The sequence below is a fragment of the Astatotilapia calliptera genome, chromosome 4 (genome assembly GCF_964374335.1).
Source record: "Astatotilapia calliptera chromosome 4, fAstCal68.1, whole genome shotgun sequence".
Lineage (NCBI taxonomy): Eukaryota > Metazoa > Chordata > Actinopteri > Cichliformes > Cichlidae > Astatotilapia > Astatotilapia calliptera.
Window position 1 is genome coordinate 36109473 of NC_137425.1, and position 20898 is coordinate 36130370.

The following is a 20898-nucleotide window of genomic DNA, read 5'->3' on the forward strand; positions in this document are numbered from 1 at the left end:
GATTAGTGTTACTGTGCGCTGGCTGAGTCTGTTTCTTTTCTTAGAAATAGTTTCTCCTGCCCTGGAGAAAATCCACTTGCATGGAACAGAAGAGGCTGTGGAGTGCAGGAACTACACTGCAAGCTGGTAGATATGCAGGTATTCCTGGGTCCTGCAGACTATCACCTAAAAACAATAAACAAAATGATTTTCTAAACTGTGTAGCAATGTAATGTACGTATAGTGTCAAATACATTTTTGTAGTCTTCATTAGCTTTAATTCACATGGAAGTGTTCCTGAAGTCATATGCTGTAATGATATTTACATTATGAAAACATGATTTTGGACATTTCAAGTTTTTCACTTCGGCAGATAAAATGAATTGAGCAAAATCAACTCAAAATATTCCCACACGCCAGAACGTCCTCTCTTCCTCGCTGGCTCCATATCTGTCAGTGGAATGATCACCTCGTCGCTATCTGTCACCATCAACACACTCCACGAATCCCGTGGATGATTCACTTCCTTATATCCGTTTGAATCAGGTACCGAAGCAGTTACGTGCGTAACGAAGCTTCGGACGTCACTGGTCACGTGACTTTTGCCAAACGAAGCAAGCCTCGACACAGTGCTTCTGAACCAGTGTGTTGTTTTTTTCGACACACGCTCCGGAGCGTCAGCTTCAAGCGGGCCATCACTACACTCACCTGTTCACAGCACCTGATGTTGATGAGCAGAAAGGTAGGGTGAGCCTGAGGCAAAACTTTCTGTGGACCGCAGCTTGAATGATTTTGATGTATTTTAACTGTAACTTGATGGTTTTTGTATATTTGTGCACTAATTGATACCATAGACTAAGTTGTAATTTGACATTGTAGTTAGTGCAGTTATTGGTAGTGATGGGCAGACGAAGCCTCATGAAGCACTGAAGCTCTTCCTCCAATTGGTTCACCCCAGCACAAAGCTTCTTGAAGCTTCATTTGCTCTAGTAGGACACCTACTGGACGTAAAAATATTAGTTGGCATGAATTTGAAGTGTGTGGCCTTTTGCACACAGCCTGTAAATGTCAACAACAAAAGGAGTGTGTAACACATGTATATTGTAGTGATGGCAGTATACTGTGTATATTTATACTGGCAGTATGGAAAATGATCATTTGGAAATGCTTAAAATGGAAATGATCATTTACTGTGAGGTGAGGTGTGGTTGGGGTGTGGACAGTAGTTGTGCTTTTGTAACGTTGAAGTATGGACAGCTACACACTGAGGCGTCAGTCCTGCCTGTTCACATTTTATTCTGTAAAAACTAAATTTTCACTGCTTTTATGACCTTTTTAGTGGGGAGAACATAGCTAGGATTTAATGATTTAACAAATCTTTTAAATTCTTTGTCCTCCACAATGCTAAATAGCTGGGAGTCCTCAATCACCATGCTAACCAGGGGCCCGTTCTTCGTACCTCGCTTACTACATCCAAGACCAAATCATCGCGCTAACTTTGAGCTCGCTAATCCGGTTCTCCGAACACACCTGTTGTTGACGATCAGTACAGCTGGATGAAGTAATGTGAGATCACTGGGTGTCGTAAAAGGGGCTACGCATCGATAGTAGAAACATTGATCAGCAACCCTCTGATTGGTCGGCGAAAATGTCGAAGGAGAGCGCTCGGTATTTTTCGGCAGCAGAGCAAGAACTCTTGAGTGAGGGATTTCAGGAGTTTCAGAGTTTAATCAGAACGCAAGGGAACACTGCAAAGGCTGCAAAAACAAGGAGAGAGGGCTGGCAGGAAGTTGCTGACAAATTAAAATCGTAAGTAATTTAATAATAACAATAATAATAATAATAATAATAATAATAATAATAATAATAATAATAATGGATTTGATTTATATAGCGCTTTTCAAGGCACCCAAAGTGCTTTACAATGCTACTATTCAGTCACTCTCACATTCACACACTGGTGGAGGCAGCTACGGTTGTAGCCACAGCTGCCCTGGGGCAGACTGACAGAAGCCAGGCTGCCATATCGCGCCATCGGCCCCTCTGGCCAACACCAGTAGGCGGTAGGGTAGATTTATCATATTACACTATATTATCCAATATTATATTACATTATATTATATTATAATATGTTATATTATATCCCCTTTCACATTAGAGCCACAACAGGACCCACTAGAACATGGGAACAGGTAAAAGTGAAATATAAGAATATTCTTGAAATAGCCTTGAAAAGCGCTATATAAATCAAATCCATTATTATTATTATTATTATTATTATTATTATCATTATTATTATTATTAATAATAATGATAATATTATTATTATTATTATTATTATCATTTAGTAACATTACTGCATGCTATATTATCATGGCATTTGATGGCTCACCTGGTCTTGCTCCACAATCGGTGTCCCCCTTATTCTCATGCAAAGCTCTGTAGTGCCTAAGCATGGATGAGGTGTTGTTGTTATATCCCAGCTCCCTGGCACATAGCAAACACTTCACCTTGTACAAAAGTAAAGACAGCTTAACATTAATTCTATTGCACCATCAGTATCATGAAAATACATCTTCTGTAGAAATTTACATACCTTGTTGGGAGGAATAAGATCAAAATGTTCCCACACAGGGGAGGACATCCTCCTCTCCTTAGCTGGCTCCATTCTCTCCTGACTTTCTCTCCTCACTCTCATAAACCTCCAAACTGTCTCCAAACTCTCACTAACCGTAACTCTCCATCAAACACCCACATTTTGAATGAAGTCTGAGGGGTTTATATCGCTGTCATATCTCGCGGCAAAGTTCGAACCACTTCATGAACCAGTCACGTGGTACAGCCGGGCAGCGAGGCTTCGGACGTCATCATTTTCAGCTCCTCCCATAAATGAAGCAAGCCTCGATACGCGCATCGCGGAAACGCCCCCTCCATTACTCTCTGTGTGAGGATCTAAACGTATTCTACGCTAGATTCGACACAGCGAACACCATGAGACCGGACAGTGTGCGCACCGCGGATGACGTCAGTGCGCACACTGTGTCTGAGGAGGATGTGCGGAAGTGCTTCAGGAAGGTGAACGCACGCAAAGCTACTGGTCCGGACGGGATTCCCGGCCGCGTCCTCAGGTCATGCGCGGCTCAGCTGGCTGGAGTGTTCACGCACATCTTCAACCTTTCCCTCTCTCTGTCTGTAGTCCCAGCCTGCTTCAAAATGGCCACCATCGTCCCTGTACCCAAATCCTCCACCATCTCCTCATTGAACGACTGGCGACCTGTAGCCCTGACCCCCATCGTGAGCAAATGCTTCGAGAAGCTGGTCAGGGACTTCATCTGCTCTGCACTACCCGACTCACTGGACCCTCTACAGTTTGCATACCGCCACAACAGGTCCACTGATGATGCCATAGCCCTGACACTACACACTGCCCTGTCACACCTGGAGAAGAGAGACACGTATGTGAGGATGCTGTTTGTAGATTACAGCTCAGCATTCAATACCATCGTTCCCTCGAAGCTGGACAGGAAACTGCAGGATCTAGGACTGAGCAGCTCCCTCTGCAGCTGGATCCTTAGCTTCCTGTCTGACAGACGCCAGGTGGTCAGACTGGGCAGCATCACCTCATCCCCCATCACACTGAACACTGGTGCTCCACAGGGGTGTGTACTGAGCCCTCTCCTGTACTCACTCTACACCTACGACTGCACAGCCACTAACAGCTCCAACATCATTGTGAAGTTTGCGGACGACACTACAGTGGTGGGTCTTATCACCAACGGTGATGAGACGGCTTACAGGGAGGAGGTCAGCGCCCTGACCCACTGGTGTCAAGACAACCATCTCACCCTCAACGTCGCAAAGACAAAGGAGTTGATAGTGGACTTCCGGAGGTGCAGAGAAGTACACACCCCCATCACCATCAACGGCGCTGCTGTGGAGAGAGTGAGCAGCTTCCGGTTCCTTGGAGTACATCTGGCTGAGGATCTTACGTGGTCAGTACACACAAACAAAACAGTGAAGAAGGCGCAGCAGCGCCTCTTCTTTCTCAGGAGACTGAAAAGATTCGGCATGAGCCCCCGCATCCTCAGGACCTTCTATCACTGTGCCATTGAGAGCATCCTCACTGGATGCATCACCACCTGGTATGGCAACAGCACCGCCTACAACTGCAAAGCTCTCCAGCGAGTAGTGCGGTGCTCTGAACGGATAATTGGAGGTGAGCTTCCCTCCCTCCAAGACATCTACAGGAAGCGCTGCCTGAGGAAAGCGGGGAGGATCATCAAGGACTCCAGTCACCCCAGCCATAAACTGTTCAAACTACTTCCATCAGGAAGGAGGTTCTGCAGCATCCGGTCCCGTACCAGCAGACTGAGAGACAGCTTCTTCCACCAGGCCATCAGACTGCTGAACACGTCATAGACACCTCAGCTTCACTACTGGAACTTTAACATTATGCACTCCACACTGTATATAAATGCCACTTGTTTTGCACATATTCAACTCTGTATATTTTTATATATTTATTATTATTATTATTATTATTATTATTATTATTATTATTATTATTATTTTATTTTTATTTTTTTTTACTATTTAATTTGTAAAAATGTGTATACACACACACACACACACACACACACACACACACACACACGTAGGAAAATATTTAGTATACACATCCAGAAATGCATACACTATTATATATTGTACATATATTTATTAGTTTCAGGTTGGCCATTCTTGTATTTTGCTCGTTTGTGTTGTTGTGTTTGCACATCTCTGTTGCTTGTGGGGCTCGCACACAAGAATTTCACTCGCATGTGCTGTGCCAGTGTGCCTGCACATGTGATGTGACAATAAAAGTGATTTGATTTGATTTTGATTTGACACAAGCTTCGAAGCCTCGATGCAGAACGTCACATCACTAGTTATTGGTAAATTGCAGTTATTTGTTTGTGCAATCTGTGCATTTGTTTAATAGTTAATCCCATGTGCTGATTTGTATATTGGACAGTTGCATGTGGAATAAAAGGAGCAAATGTTACAGTGTATTTTATGTGTTCATTGCTGCGCGTCATCGGTGTCCTCATGTTTAGCCTGCCGCGACCATAGGTTGGAGGAGCCGCAACAAATTGTCAACAGAAAATTTTGTAGGTTTTATTGTCTTATTTATATATAGATGAGTTTTATTGGTGAGAGTTTTATAGTTTGCTGTTGCCTTTGTCGACACGCTGTTAGATTAAGCCTTTGGCTACACAATACAGATTTCTTTCAGGAGTCTTGTTCCCCTGTTAGGTTTTAGCAGTACAGCTGCACAAGGCCTTGTACTGATTTTCTTTCTAGTTATTGTGCATCAGGCGGCTGAAGCCATTGGCTTGGGAGTACCGCCGCAGTTTGTGTTTAAGACAGTTTGTCTTCCTCACATCTGACGGTATGGAGGTACATAAATACCCACCGCTAGTATGTACGGAAGACTAGGTTGAGTTAGTTAGGTTTAATAGGCAGATAGTGGGGGATATTGCTCCTGTTAATTGTGTGTGTCCAAGGTTTATTGAAGGTAATGTCATCAAGTTGATGTGTTGGAATGAGGCTGTGTGGCATAGGTGCAGTTCAGCGTTTGGATTTTGTAATGTTTTGAAAAAAATGGAGACACACCAATTAATACAATGTGGTGATGTGGATGGAAAGAAAAGACAGCCGAAACCTACTGCTAAGGCGTTGGAGAATCAGATTGAAAGGCTTCAAACAGAACGGCACACTACGATAGATGATGTTAATCCAAGTGATAGCATCTCTAATGTTGCAAGCAGAAGTTGTAGGAAAAGCAAACTCAGTGGCTCAATAGTTTAATCTGCCTTGTCAGCACGCATAATGGCAGAAGCTGACATGGCTGCCCTTCTTGTTCGACAGAGGTTGTTGAAAGAAAAGCATGCTTTGGAAGAACAAGAAATACAGCTTAAGAAAAGAAAGGAGCTGCTTGACTTAGAAACTGAAATAGCAGCCTCAGCAGCAAAGGTGAATGTTTTAAAAACTTCTGAAATGTCCCGAGTCTCAAGTGCTGCTAATGTTAAATCTGATGGAATGAATTCTTATTTAAATTCAAATTCAAATTTTATTTGTCACGTACACAGTCATACACAGTACGATATGTAGTGAAATGCTTGGACAACTGCTCGTGACCTAAAGAAAACAAAAAAGGAAAAGGCTATGAATAAGATAGGAAATAAATATGAAAAATTAAAAAGGGTAAATTTAACTAGGAAGGAATAAAATATAAATTAAGGTTAAAAATGAAATAACTGTACAACACAAATTAGAATGAAGGGTAAATTTAACTGGGAAGAATAAGATAAAATATATAAATTAAAGTTGAAAATAAAATAACTGTACAACAAAATACACAATACACAATATAGAACTATATAAGAATGTATGAAGAAATCTAAATATAAATAAATATATACACAATAACAGCAGCTGTACAAGTATTAACTGGAAATGAAGAATATAGTGACCAGTGTTGTGCAAAACCAAAGTCCAGAAAGTCCAGTGTGTGTGTAAGAACTGTATGTGTGGGTCAGTACTGTGTGGTGGTGTGATTGAGAGACCGTATCGCTCCTCCTCAGTCTCTCTGTGTTGGTCTTCAGGGAGCGGAATCGCTTTCCTGACCTCAGCAGAGAGAACAGTCTGTTGTTGGGATGGCTGAGGTCCTTCACGATCTTCCTGGCCTTGGTCCAGCACCGCCTGCTGTAGATTGAGTGCAGGTCAGGGAGCTCGGAGCGGATGGTGCGCTCAGCTGACCGCACAACCCTCTGTAGAGCTCGTCTGTCCTGCATGGTGCTGTTCCCGAACCAGGTTAAGATGTTTCCCGTCAGGATGCTCTCTATGGTGCACGAGTAAAAGTTCCTGAGCACCTTGGAGGGCAGTTGGAAGTCTCTCAAGCGTCTGAGGTGGTAGAGACGCTGTCGGGCCTTTTTCACCACGGTGTTGATGTGACAGGACCATGACAGGTCCTGCGTGATGTGAACTCCGAGGTATTTGAAGCTGTCCACTCTCTCCACTGGGCACTCGTTGATGACGGGGGTCTGGTAGTTCCTCTCCTGCTTAGTGCTGAAGTCCACTATCAGCTCCTTTGTCTTACTGACGTTTAGAAGGAGGTTGTTCCTCTGGCACCAGTTCTCCAGATTCCTAATCTCCTTCACGTAGGCCGTCTCGTTGTTATCAGAGATCAGGCCCACCACGACGGTGTCGTCAGCAAACCTGATGATGGTGGTGGAGCTGGTAGTGGTCACACAGTCATATGTGTACAAAGAGTACAGCAGGGGGCTCAGAACACACCCCTGGGGGGCTCCAGTGCTGAGAGTGGTGGAGGCTGAGACATGTCCGCCCATCCTTACTGCCTGTGGTCTGCCAGTTAGGAAGTTGGAGATCCACTGACACATAGATGAGCTGAGTCCCAGATGCTCCAGCTTGGTGGTGAGTGTGGAGGGAATTATGGTATTAAATGCAGAGCTGTAGTCTATGAAGAGCATTTTAACATAATTCCCCCTTCTAGTGTCCAAGTGAGTGAGTGATGTGTGGAGGAGATGAGAGATGGCATCGTCTGTGGAACGATTTGGACGGTAAGCGAACTGTAGTGGGTCCAGTGTGTCTGGTAGTGAAGAAATGATGAAGTCTCTGACCAGGCGTTCAAAGCACTTCATCACTACTGAGGTGAGGGCTACAGGGCGATAGTCATTGAGAGAAGCAGGGTGGGGTTTCTTCGGGACAGGAACAATGATGGACTCTTTGAAGCATGTGGGGATCACCGACTGAGATAAAGAGATGTTGAATATCTCAGTGAACACAGGAGCTAGCTGGTATGCGCAGTCTCTTAGGATACGACCTGGGATGCCGTCTGGTCCTGCTGCTTTCCTGGTGTTCACTCTCTTGAAGGCTCTCCTTACTTCATGCTCGGAGATGACGGGCACGTTTCCGGTGCTGGCAGTATCTTCCTGTCTGCAGCCGTTAGCGCCGCTAACACTAGCATTGTTGGAGACCTTAGCTGCAGCCTCGAAGCGAGCATAGAAAGTGTTCAGCTCGTCTGCCAAAGTCACGGCTGCGTTCGTCATACTGGTTGTTGGTGCTTTATAGTCCGTTATTGTCCTTAGTCCCCGCCACAGGCTCCTAGAGTCACTCTGTTGGAGTTGTGACTCTAGTTTCCTCCCGTAGCGCTGCTTCGCCTCTTTCACCGCCCTCCGCACGTTATATGACGCGGCTTTGTACGGGTCCATGTCCCCCGTCATGAGTCCCGTGTTGTAGGCAGCGGTGCGGGATCTCAGAGCGTCGCGGATGGTTTTATCCACCCACGGCTTCTGGTTGGGAAACGTTGTGATAGTCTTTGTCTCCACGGTATCATCCGCTAGTTTCCCGATGAATCCCACAACCGCTTCCGTAAACACGTTGACGTCATCGTCGGAGCTGTTTCTGAACATGCCCCAGTCTGCGTCATCGAGTGCGTCCTGTAACGCGGCCACCGATTGATCCGTCCAGCGCGCGACCTTCCTCTGAACCGGAACTTCCTGTTTCAGCCTTTGTTTGTATTTTGGCATGAGGAAGATGGCGGCGTGATCAGATTTGCCAAACGGGGGGCGGGATTGTGCCTTGTAGCCGTCCTTGACCGTAGTGTAGCAGTGGTCCAGTGTCCTTTCACCCCTGGTGGGGCAGGTGATGTGTTGATAAAAGTTCGGCGCTGCGCGTTTGAGGTTGGCGCTATTAAAGTCCCCCGTCACAATAAGCGCAGCGTCCCGGTGTTGTGTCTGGTGCTGTGTGAGTGCCTCATGCAGCTCGCATAAGGCGGTGACCGTGTCCGCTTGTGGTGGAATATAAACGGCACTTACAATGACCGATGTAAATTCCCGAGGTAGATAAAAAGGACGACACATGATGGACAGTAGTTCCAGATTTGGTGTGCAGGAGCGTGTGAGAGGAACAACGTTCGCACTGTTGCACCAGTTGTTGTTCACCATTAAACACACGCCGCCTCCCCTTGACTTCCTCGAGTCCCGTGTCCTGTCCATGCGGTGAACCGAGAAGAACTCGGCCGGCTGGATGGCGTGGTCCGGCACCGCTGGGTTCAGCCATGTCTCGGTGAAGCAGAGGAGATTGCAGTCCCGATTGCAGCCCCTCTAGGCCGCCGCCGCTTCCCTTTGTTCTCCCTCGAGATCTCACTCGGCCAGCTCGGATCCGGAGTTAAAAACTTCGAATTGTGAGTACATTGTATACCAATAGAAACAAGAGTGTCACTGTCATACCTAATGTACCCAATGGTGATGATTTTGCCGATTTAGAAACGCTGAAAACTAACTTAAAAAACAAAGACAAAGAAAAAGAAAAAGTGGTCGGAGCAGTCGTGACGGCAGCCGACCTCACCGGCGCCATCTTAACTTAAATTTAGAACGAGAGCAGGGGAGTTTAGTCGTTTTTAAATCCCAATGCTCCGACGTTCAAACCTGTGTTACCAGAGCGACCATATCAGGGTGTTGATGCAAGTGATCATCAAGCGCAGGTATTGGATGTAAGGCCCAAGGTTAAAAATATTTCTCAGCCCAAGGTCGTTTCGTTGGAACAGTCAGAGACGAAGTTATATCAAGTATTTCCAGGTGCAGTTTCGACTACTCGGATGATGTCGCAGTCTCACGCACAATCGAAACCTCTTACACATACAGTGCAAGGTAGTGAGGGTCATGATCATCTAGTCACAGTTTTGAAGAAACAAAATGAAATTACAACTTTATTAGCTGAGCAGCAGTCTCTGTTTTTGCTACCAAGTCGTGACATTCAGTTATTTGATGGTGATCCTTTGCAATATCAAACATTTATGAGAGCTTTTGAGCACATGGTGGAGAGTCAAGCTCACAGTGCTAAGGATTGTTTATATTTTCTCGAGCAATACACTAGAGGCCATCCAAGAGAAATGGTCAGAAGCTGTCAGTATATGCCTGCTGAGTATGGATATGCTAAAGCTAAATCTTTGCTCCAAGAGAACTTTGGCAATTCGCTGAAAATTGCTGCTGCCTACATCGAAAGGGTCAGTAAATGGCCATCTATAAAATCTGATGATGTGAAGGCGTTGCAGGAATATGGGTGTTTATTAAGGCAATGTTGTAATGCAATGGGAGACGTTGAGTCCTTGCATGAGTTGGATGTCTCTGCTAATATGCAAGCAGTTATAAAAAAGTTGCCTTATAAGCTCAGGGATAAGTGGAGGAATGTTGTCTGCGATCTGCAGGAAAGATTTCAACGTAAAGTGGTTTTTTGCGACGTTGTTGAGTTTGTCGAAAAGCAAGTTAAGATCGCAAGTGACCCATTGTTTGGAGACATACAGGATCCTCCAACAGCCATCAGAAAAGAGGCGAGGAATGATAAGTCTCAGTTTTACCCTAAGGCTAAGCGGAGTAGTTTTGCTACTACGGTGGCCAAGGTGGAAGGGAAGATTGAGCCAGCATTGAGGCGAGAGAGTGGTTCAGTTGTGACCAAGGTTTGCTTGTTTTGTGGAGCAGAGCATATGTTGGATTTGTGTCCTTCATTTGAAAGAAAGTTGCACTGTGAAAGATTATCTTTTTTGAAAGAGAATGGTGTGTGTTTTGGTTGTCTGCGCATTGGGCACAGAAGCAAGGACTGTAGGAAACGTCTCTTGTGTAAAGTTTGTAATCAGAAACACCCCACACTCTTACATATTCACTCCAAGCAGAGGGAAAGTGTTTCAGTGCAAACTATAGGAGGGAGAGAACCACCAGATGAAGGTCCTTCATGTGCTGTGCAAAGCAGTGGTGTTATTGGGGCCGGTGAGCAAAATAGTGCTCTGTCCATAATACCAGTTAGAGTGAAGTCTAAGAAAGGTACTCAGTCATTGGTAACCTATGCTTTTCTAGATCCTGGGAGCTCAGCTTCATTTTGTACTGAAGGGCTCATGAATAGGTTGAATCTTTCAGGAAGGAAAACTGGCATTCTTTTGCGGACAATGGGTCAGGAGAAAATGGTCAGTAGTTACGTGGTTTCAGATTTGGAAGTAGCTGGTTTGGATTTAGATCACTACGGTGACTTGCCTGACTTATTTACTCAGAAAAGCATGCCTGTTCATCAATGTAATATTCCTCGACAGGAAGATCTCAGTAGATGGCCACATTTGCGCCATATTAAGATACTGGAGATAAATTCCGGGGTAGACCTGTTGATCGGGACCAATGTGCCCAAGGCTTTAGAGCCATGGGAGGTTGTTAGAAGTCAGGATGGAGGTCCCTATGCGGTAAAAACTATGCTGGGTTGGACGGTGACTCTCAGAGAAGATCGTAAGACTGACATTTTTGATGTGAGTGTCAATAGGATTTCCGTGTCAAGATTGGATGAGCTGTGGGAAGGTCAAATGAAGGCTGATTTTCCAGAATGTATTCAGGATGAGCAGTTTGCTTTGTCTAGAGAAGATCAGCAGCTTATGAAGTCAGTGATGGACTCTGTTAAGTTGGTTGATGGTCATTACACCATTGGTTTACCTTTTAGGTGCAATCGGGTAAAAATGTCAAATAATAGGAAGGCTGTAGAACAGCGAGCTGTGAGCCTTAAACGGAAGTTTGTCAAGGATGATTCCTGGTTGTCAGGGCCAAAGTTTCTTGCTGAACCAGAAATTAATTGGCCAGTGAACCTTGATTTTGGAAAGCTCTCTGTAAATGATCCAGAGATTAAAATGGCCAATTTAGTTAATGCTGTTGATGCAAATGAATACAAGAGTGCATCAATCAGGGACATCAAGAAGGCCTACAGAAAGCTGGCTTTGCAGTTACACCCCGACAGAAACCAAGACGACCCGCAAGCCCTGGACAAGTTCGCAGACTTGGGGGCAGCCTATGAGGTCCTCTCAGATAAGGAGAAAAGGAAACAGTATGACATGTATGGAGAGTACAGGCTAAAAGAGGGTCACCACAGCTCTCACAGCAAGATCTTCTCCAGTTTCTTTGGTGATTTTGGGTTCATGTTTGGTGGCAACCGACAGCAACAGGACAGGAATATTCCCAGAGGAAATGACATAATACTGGACCAGGAGGTTATACTGGAAGAAGTGTGCTCTGTGAACTTTGTGGGTGGCGAACGTGAGTTGAAAGAGGCAGTGGAAGGATGGAATCAGGAACAGATTCATGAGATGCTGCTGCAAAAGGGCATAAAGTGGATTTTTTAATCCCCCTGCTGGTTCCCGTCATGGCGGTGTTTGGGAACGTCTCATAAGGTCTGTCAGGAAGGTGTTAAATTCCATTTTGAAAGTGCAGAATTTGGACGAAGAAGGCCTTTGTACAGTTCTTTGTGAGGCAGAGGCTATTGTGAACAGTAGACCAATAACCAAAGCCTCTACTAATCCTAATGATTTGGAGGCCTTGACTCCTAACCATCTGTTGCTGCTTAAGACCAAGCCATTGATACCACCAGGAGTGTTTCAGAAGGGGGACGTGTATGGACGACGTCGATGGAGGCAAGTACAGTACATGTCTGACCTGTTCTGGAAGCGCTGGGTTAAGGAGTACCTGCCCCAGAGCGTCAGACGTGGCAGAGAATCGGACGGAACTTCCTGGGGATGTGGTTATCGTTGTCGATGATTCTGCGCCTCGTAACTCTTGGGTGACTGGAAGGATTGTGGAAGCAATTTCTGACGGTAAAGGACTTGTACGTCAGGTTCGTGTTAAAACAAAGACTGGTTGTTTGGACAGGCAGATCACTAAAGTGTCTTCTACAGGAAGCAGAAGAGTCATGAAGATTGACTTTTTCAAATGTCTGTTTGTATTATTAGTATGTATATTTGTTTATTTTGAATTAAAATTGTACCTTTGAATGTTTGATAAAGGATTGATCATGTTTATCAGTATGTCTCCTACATGAATGAATGAATGAATGCTTTATTGGCCATATGCAGGTTGCCCCACAGAGGAATAGGACCCCCCCCCCCCGACTTACACACACAACAACAAGACAACACAAGGGAATACAGTCGGAGATCGGCAGCGTTGGGAGAATAACACTGAAAAAATTACACAACATTGGGAAAAGTACAAGAGGAAAAAAAAGAGACCTCTTCTCACGCTGGGCACCTATGGGAGGACAGCATGAGAACAGGAAACAAAAAAAAACTCCTCTGCACAGAGAGCACATTAATGTCCACATCACAACATCAGAGCACGTGACTAGCCACAGGGGATGGATAGGGGGGTGGGGGGTGATTCGAAGGAACACAGCAGTCGTCCTGCACCATGCTACCATTTCAGCGCGGCACGCAGACCCGCTGCCTTCCCCCGCAGGAACAAGCATCGAAGGCGTTTGGAAGGGAGGGGATGAGTGCGTGCTTATCAGTGTAAGTGTATGTGTGTGCGTGGCCATAGTTCAGCTGAGACAGTGTCCTTCGCTGTATCAGGCTAAGTAAACAGTCCTCCAGCCGATCCAGGTGTCCTTCATGGGATGGGAAGAATAGTCATCACACAGTCGTTATCAGGGAGTTGTTTTGGTGGGCTCCAGCCTTGGGCCTGAGCAGCTGGCGCCGTGGTGTCCAAATGTAGAATATTGTTGATTTCTCCTTTATGCGAGCAGCGAATTTAGCACTCTGGCACTGGGGCCTCGATTTCCCGTTGGAGCGCTGCGAGCCTCCCCATGATGGTATCAAGCTTCTGTTCCGTGGTGTTGTCATTCTTTTGGTTCTGAGACCCCACACCTGCAGTGAGCCGTTCTGCGATGTTATCCAACTTTCGCTCAAGGGTGTTATTGTGAGCAGGCCCCTCTCTGATGTATCCCATCATACACTCAATGGTGTTAGTTTGAGTCTTCACAGCAGCTGCAAGCATCTCCAAGGTGTTAACCATGCTGCGTTCGGTGTGGGAGGCCGCGCCTCGTCCCATCGCTTCAATTCCAGCGGTCAGCTTAGGGGGGGTTTGAACAGCTGGTTCCGCTCTCTTATTTCTCCGATAAGTCAGGGCCAAGCCAGCTCCGATCAGCAAGAACCCTGTTATCATGGTTCCGAATAGGTAAATATCCTCAGCGTCCTCGATAGACAGTCCCGCCAGGCACAAGATCCTCCAGGTTTGCCACCCATCCATCGTGTATCCGGCAGGGAAAGTCCCTCCAGGGCACTCGGGCTCTCCCGAGCCCAGACTTCTCGTTGAGAAGAGGGTGTCAATAGCGTTCAGAGACCAGTTGATCAAATCCATAATTCTCTGTTAGGTTTTAGAGAACGACAGTGAGAGACTGTTCAAGGGAAAAGTAGTGCACGCGAGACAAGACAGGACACAAGAGGCTAAGCAGGGAAGATAAGGGGAAGGAGGAGAGGAGAAAAGTGCGACCGCCTTCACAGAGAGCCAAGTAAGTACATGGTAAGTATGATGTAATTATTGCTCTAAAATAATTAGGGGCTGGTATGTAGGAGCCATACGAGTTTCTTTTTTGACTAAGTGGGTTGGTTTAAATGGACTCACTGTATAGAGATTGAAAATGTGACGTCACTCAGGGGTAAAACCGCAAAGAATTCTGGGAACTCGTGGCAAGAGGTACTAGCGCACGCAGGTTTTCAATTGAACTCAGTTACACAGCGATAAAAAGAAACACAAAAATGTCAAGAAGCCGTTGTATTATTAACTGCAATAGCCGGTCGCATGACAGCCACGGGAAGCCGACGGGTAAAGAGATCGGTTGTTATCGGATTACGTCGTTGAAGAGAAATTGTTCGAGCCGTGTTTCCGAAGAAACAAAGAGGCGGGTGGCCTGGATTGCAGCCATTCAAAGACCAAATATAACGTCCCAGAACACTCCAGCTCACAGGTTAGTCTGCTCCAAGCATTTCCACGAAGGTCAGTCTGCTGTTGTAGTTAATGCGTCATTTTTCTTAACATAATTGGTGATATAGGTTACAAGCAAGTCTGGCGCTGAACAGAAATTGTCGCGCTATGCTCCTTTGTTTATTGTGCATAAATAGTGAATTGTCCTGACACAATATTGTGTTTCGCTTCTGTTATTATGGTACATTGACAAAAACATATACTTTTATTCACAGGATAAAACAGTTGTTTTGTATCACTAATTGTCCAGTACGATTACAGCATACAGTATTATTGTCACTGCTACATTTCTGTGATGCTACCAGAAATTATTTCCACTGCTAATTAATTACCGTTGAGCTCAAAGGTCCTATTAATAAACGGTTAACGAATGTGTATTTATGAAGACAATTTGTGAGACTGGTAAACTTATGATACGTACGATGGTCTTTTGTTCTACACGGTGCATTTCAAGGTCCTGCACCCATCCGTCGGTAAACTGTACCTGGGCTTGTTGCAGTGACCTGAAGTTACTAAACTTCATGAGTGTATGCTCACTCCAAGAACCGTATGATTATAAATATGAGCGTGCTGAAGTTGGGCAGCACGCTAACGTCTTTTGTCCCTCTGTGTGCTCGTAAGGCTCTGACCCTTTCACTCCTTTGATTTTTTTCCTCGTATCTTTTCCTTGTCTTTTCATTAAGTCTGTCTTTGTACGGACCGGCATTGTTCTCCTTCGTTTTGTACAGAACCTTTTTGGGGGGCAAAGAAAAACAAGAAGGTATTGGAACAGAAGAATGAACGTTTTGCGGTGCTGCAAATGCTTGCATTTGATGCGGTACTTGGATTGTTTTGCCACGAGTTCACGGCATGCAATGTGCGAAAGTCACGTGGGCTGTCAATCTCTATTGGTGCACGGGTGTGGGGCGTGTCTCATGGGTGTGGTAGATGATAAATGTGGTTGCACTCACCTGTTCACAGCACCTGATGTTGATGAGCAGAAAGGTAGGGTGAGCCTGAGGCAAAACTTTCTGTGGACCGCAGCTTGAATGATTTTGATGTATTTTAACTGTAACTTGATGGTTTTTGTATATTTGTGCACTAATTGATACCATAGACTAAGTTGTAATTTGACATTGTAGTTAGTGCAGTTATTGGTAAATTGCAGTTATTTGTTTGTGCAATCTGTGCATTTGTTTAATAGTTAATCCCATGTGCTGATTTGTATATTGGACAGTTGCATGTGGAATAAAAGGAGCAAATGTTACAGTGTATTTTATGTGTTCATTGCTGCGCGTCATCTGTGTCCTCATGTTTAGCCTGCCGCGGCCATAGGTTGGAGGAGCCGCAACAGTTATAACAGCCATGAGTCATACGGATACTCATGGGAACACCTATCAGGTCAGGACTCACCATGGCACAGGGATACACTGATTAGCTAGAGTCATATCTAGAGCAGGCTTTCCTTGTCAAGATGATCCCACACTGCTTCAATAATGCTGAGGTTCAGGCGTTAGGCCAACACATTCTCAACCCGGCACATAAAACACAGATGATTGTGACGGGTTGTCGGTATTTTACACGCTGTGAATGATAATGCTCTGGTTATGACTGATTGTCAGAGCTGGTGTAGAAAGAAGAAGACAGTGGACATATTTACAGTGAGGTCAGTGGACAACAGTTCAACCCAAGGGCGTAGATTTGGTTTTGGCATTGGTGGGGACGGATGATTCAACCACCGAACCCTGCCCTGTTTCTTTTTTTCCCCTTTTTGTCTTCGCTTCTTGAGAAAAGGAGAAATATACTTGCCTACATATGCTATTCTACCTGCTTTTAAACCATTTAAAATTACAATTCATAGTTTTACATTTGAATTATATAATGTTAAATTACTATTAAACAAATGACTGACGAAGTATTTTAGGCTTTAGTTTACTTCAGCCATATTCCATATAAATCAGGTATCATACAAAAATAAAACTAGCTTCAAATACAGTCATGACAATAAAAGAATATGACTTTAAGGACTTAACAACATTACTTCAGTTACACCAACATCTCTGACACATCAGCACTAAGGGAACACTGAATGACCTGCTGGGTTTTGTCCATAAAACTACTCGTCTAAGATTACCACAAAGTAAAAGATCTCTCAGCAAAATTATGCAACATTTTAGGCACTATTGCCCCGATCAAGTCAGTGAGCTGGGATTTTTTTTTATTCTAAACATGAACTACTGTTGTTAAGGTTCAAATATTGAGGAAGGAGAGTACAAACAACCAGGTCCAGAAGATCTTGGTCAAACAATTGATTTTAATGAATACACGCGTGGGAAGACCAGTCTGTACGCAGACAGCACTTGATCTTCGACTTAGTCAAAGCATACACAGATTTTTATAGCATCAGGGTTTGAATTAACGACGCCCCTTCATACGTCACAGACAGAATATATACACACGTCAGATCAAAACCACAATGACTTTTAACACAGTTTAAAAGAACGTTGTCTTCGTCTCGTCTGGAACACGAGCCCCACATCCTACCAGACGCTGTTCCTCTTTCCAGAGACAAACATGACCAACCTCTCACCTATAAATGAGTCTACTAATGTGTGTGTGTGTATGTGTTGACCCTACATGCCCTCTCATCTCACCCGTTGCACTTCTGACCTTTTACCAGACCAGAGGCTCATCCTTATGTGTAATAACCTAACTGAAACTATATGTACTATGTTGAATAAATGTTTTAATCAAGAACCTCTACTAAGAGCTTAATAAAAGAATATAAAAGTATAACAGACAATTTGAATAACCTAGTAATTCAAATAGCCTCGTCTAACCTGCTCAGAATAACTTAGACTCTGCTTTCACTTCTGCTTTCCCTTCTGCAAACTCTCTGCAACTTCCTGTCAGCCTGCAACTTATTCTTTCTAAAAGACACACACTGTTTGAACCTCTGAATACAATATCAATGCTGCAGATTCTATTATTAATGCAATGGTAATGATGATGATTATTTAACAATAGCAGTAAAATAATTTCCCTGCTCCACACTGTTACAGCTACTGGTGTCCCACACAGCAACTCAATGTCCACTATGTGAAGCAGCCAAACACAGGCCTGCTCCTCTCGTTAACTGAGATAAACTGCTGGCATATTGGTTTTACATCTATACTGTCCAGCCTCTCCTGGTGGACACACAGCAGCATTGTTTAATCTCATTTGAGTCATTGTTAACCTTACCCATCTTTTTAGTCTTCTGAGAGCACTGAAGCTTCTTACAGCCTCAGTACCTGCGTTTTATCCTCAGATTAAAAGTATTATTCTGTGCTTGATGTGCCTCAGCTTTGGCCCTGGCTCCTCCCCTCTGACTGCACAAGGACATATTGCCACCTGACAAAATAACACATTGATTCGTGCCATATAAAAAGTGAGACATGTCAATTCAGATTCTTTGTCAAACATACACTAATGAATCAATTTACATCAGCAGCCTAACAATTGTCATGATAATAAATACTAGTTAATCATCAGTCACCTGTGAGCTCGCCTCTTCACCTCTGAGCTACAACATGGCAGAGCTGCCTCTGTCACCTGATGAATAACAGTGAGACACTCCACATACATGCAGTCACACATGTGCTTCAAATACAGTCATGAACCAACAAGTCATCATTTCACCTGTGATCTTGTGTCACCATTACTCTCTGAGCTTTGTGTTGTTTGGAATATTTGCAAAATCATGACTACCTCATGACATTTTGTCTCAAAATTTAACCCTATGAATATGTCAGCACCATTAGGATGAAATTATTGTGTCACCAACATTTAACGTTAGACATATAATTTTAACAGCCTCTGTAAACTAATATCCTGGCTGCTCGAGGCTGCAGTTTTCTCTGACAGCTTTAATCAAAATTAGAAATGCTGCTCTGAGACTGAGAGAACTAACAGTGCCGCCTGTTGTGCAGTTAGTTTCCCAAACACGTTATTCATGGTTACATACAGTCTTAGACTGATGTGGGCCAAAGCCTAGCATAGCCTGTAACGTTATTATGACACATTTTATGAGTGAACTTGGCTTTAAGTGACTTACAGGTTTCTTTGAAAAAGACTTTCTTATATCCAGATTCTTCCTCTTTGCTGTCGTCCTCCTCTCCTCCTGGCAGCGCAGGTTTGCCACTGCTAGAACTAAACAGCTCCCTGAAAGGCTCAGCCAATCACATTGGCCATATTTGTCACATGACATAGGACTTCAGTAGAGCACGTGATTTAACTCTTTCTGCACCGCTGGGTGAATGAGACGTCGACAGATGTTGGTTTTTTTGGGGTTTTTTTTTCTTTTTTTCTATCGGGTTAGTTTTTCTTTACTCTGTTAGGATGCCTGGGTCGTTGACCCAGGGTATTTGAGTTTATTATATTATTTATACTTTTTAGTCTTTGGTTTCTTTGAGTTCTGTCTTATGGTTTATGTCTCTGTCTTCTTTAGTTGCTCTGTCTCCCCTATCACCTGTATCCCCTTGTCTAGTTCGCGTCTATGTGTATCTTAAGTTCCTATATCCCCGTGTTCAGTCAGTGTTTGTGTCTGCCCTGGTCCCACGTCTCTGTTCCCTCTGTAGTGCCTGCATGTGAGTCTGTGTTATGTGTTTCCTGTTTTACTTTGAAGGTCTCTGTCTTATCTCAGTGTGTTCAGTTTACACTTCCTTTTGTCTTGTCAGTTCTGATTTGCCCCAGCTGTGTTTCCCTCCTGTTACTCATTCCCTGATTGCTCCCTCTGTGTACTTAAGCCCAGTGTTTCTCTATGTCAGTGTCGCGATCTACCGTTTATTTTGCTGTGTGTTTTGCCAGTCCACCGGTGTTAGTATATTTTGAGTTTTTCTAGTTATGTGATGTTTGCGTTCAGCATTAAAGCTGTTTTGGTTTAAGTTCTGTCTCCGGAGTCTGCACCTTGGGTCCTATTCCTGTCTGCACACAGCCGTCACCTAACATACTCGAAGAGATCAAATTATTGGTGGGGACAATTCAATAATCGCTGGATATTGGTGGGGACACGTCCCTTCCGTCCATGCCAAATCTACGCCCTTGGTTCAACCCCACAGTGGTGGGTGCACGAGTGCAGTCTCCTCCTCCTCCTAGCAGTGCTTGTGGCCGTGTTGTCAACTTAGCGACTTTGTCGCTATATTTAGCGAGTTTTCAGACCCCCTTAGCGACTTTTTTTCTAAAAAGCGACTAGCGACAAATCTGGCGACTTTTTCTGGTATTATTGGAGACTTATTTATGACGACTTTTTGACGTGAAAACGCGTATCGCTCTTACTCTCAACAAGCAGCGGTGCTGCAGTGGGCACCTCACCCATGCCAAAGCGCTCCCAGGCGGAGGACAGTCCTCCCCAGCTGCTATCCGGGCATGAGACGTTCACACCTGTGTGTCCAAAAGGCAAATGAATCGCGCATGAGCGAAGCCGCTGCTCCCGCACTAGCTGTGTCCCAATTCAGAGTCTGCGCGCTTGAAGTACGCATTTCAAGTGCGGTTACGTCACCGCCACGCGACTACGGCTGTCCCAATTCGAAGTGTACTTCAAATGCGCCGTTGATTTCCCCAAATATCAAGCGTGGTCTGGTGCACGCTTCGTGGTCCCATATATCCCACAATTCATAGCGCGGCGGTGGGTGTGGATAATTTTGCCGCAAAATACGGCAGAAGGGAGCGGCCGAAGAGGGTTTTTTTTTCCAAACTTTATTGAACTTATAAAGCGAACAGTCAGTCATTCCAGTTCAGTTTGTATGGTAGACATACAAGGCAAATAAGAGTAACAATATACAGTACAATGAAATAAGAAGGATAAATAAATAAAGGATAAAAAAAAGAAAAAAAGGGGGGAATGTGACAGACTTCATAACAACTTTGTACTTGAAAGTTGTGACAGCTCATTCGTTAAACATTTCTGAATGAACTTCAATCAATGATAAACCTTTTTTATTGGAATTTAATTTAAGAGAGTTTAAGTAATATTCAATTTCAATCAAAAACAAATTAATGATGGGGTTGAGTTTTGAACTTTACATTTATATATATATATATATATGGAATTTCCCTA

The 20898-nt window shown here is 44.3% G+C and overlaps 1 protein-coding gene and 1 long non-coding RNA gene across 25 annotated transcripts in view; both read right to left on the reverse strand.

The window, feature by feature from the left end:
- The window catches only part of LOC113021481 (NACHT, LRR and PYD domains-containing protein 12-like), a 225297-nt gene that overhangs the window by 39577 nt on the left and 164822 nt on the right, over positions 1–20898 (reverse strand). The window lies entirely within an intron of this gene.
- Positions 17096–19341, reverse strand: LOC145428631 (uncharacterized). Its single transcript, XR_013908933.1, has 2 exons — positions 18340–19341; positions 17096–18194 (listed from the first exon to the last, which is right to left on the reverse strand). It is a non-coding gene; the product is annotated as an uncharacterized LOC145428631 (long non-coding RNA).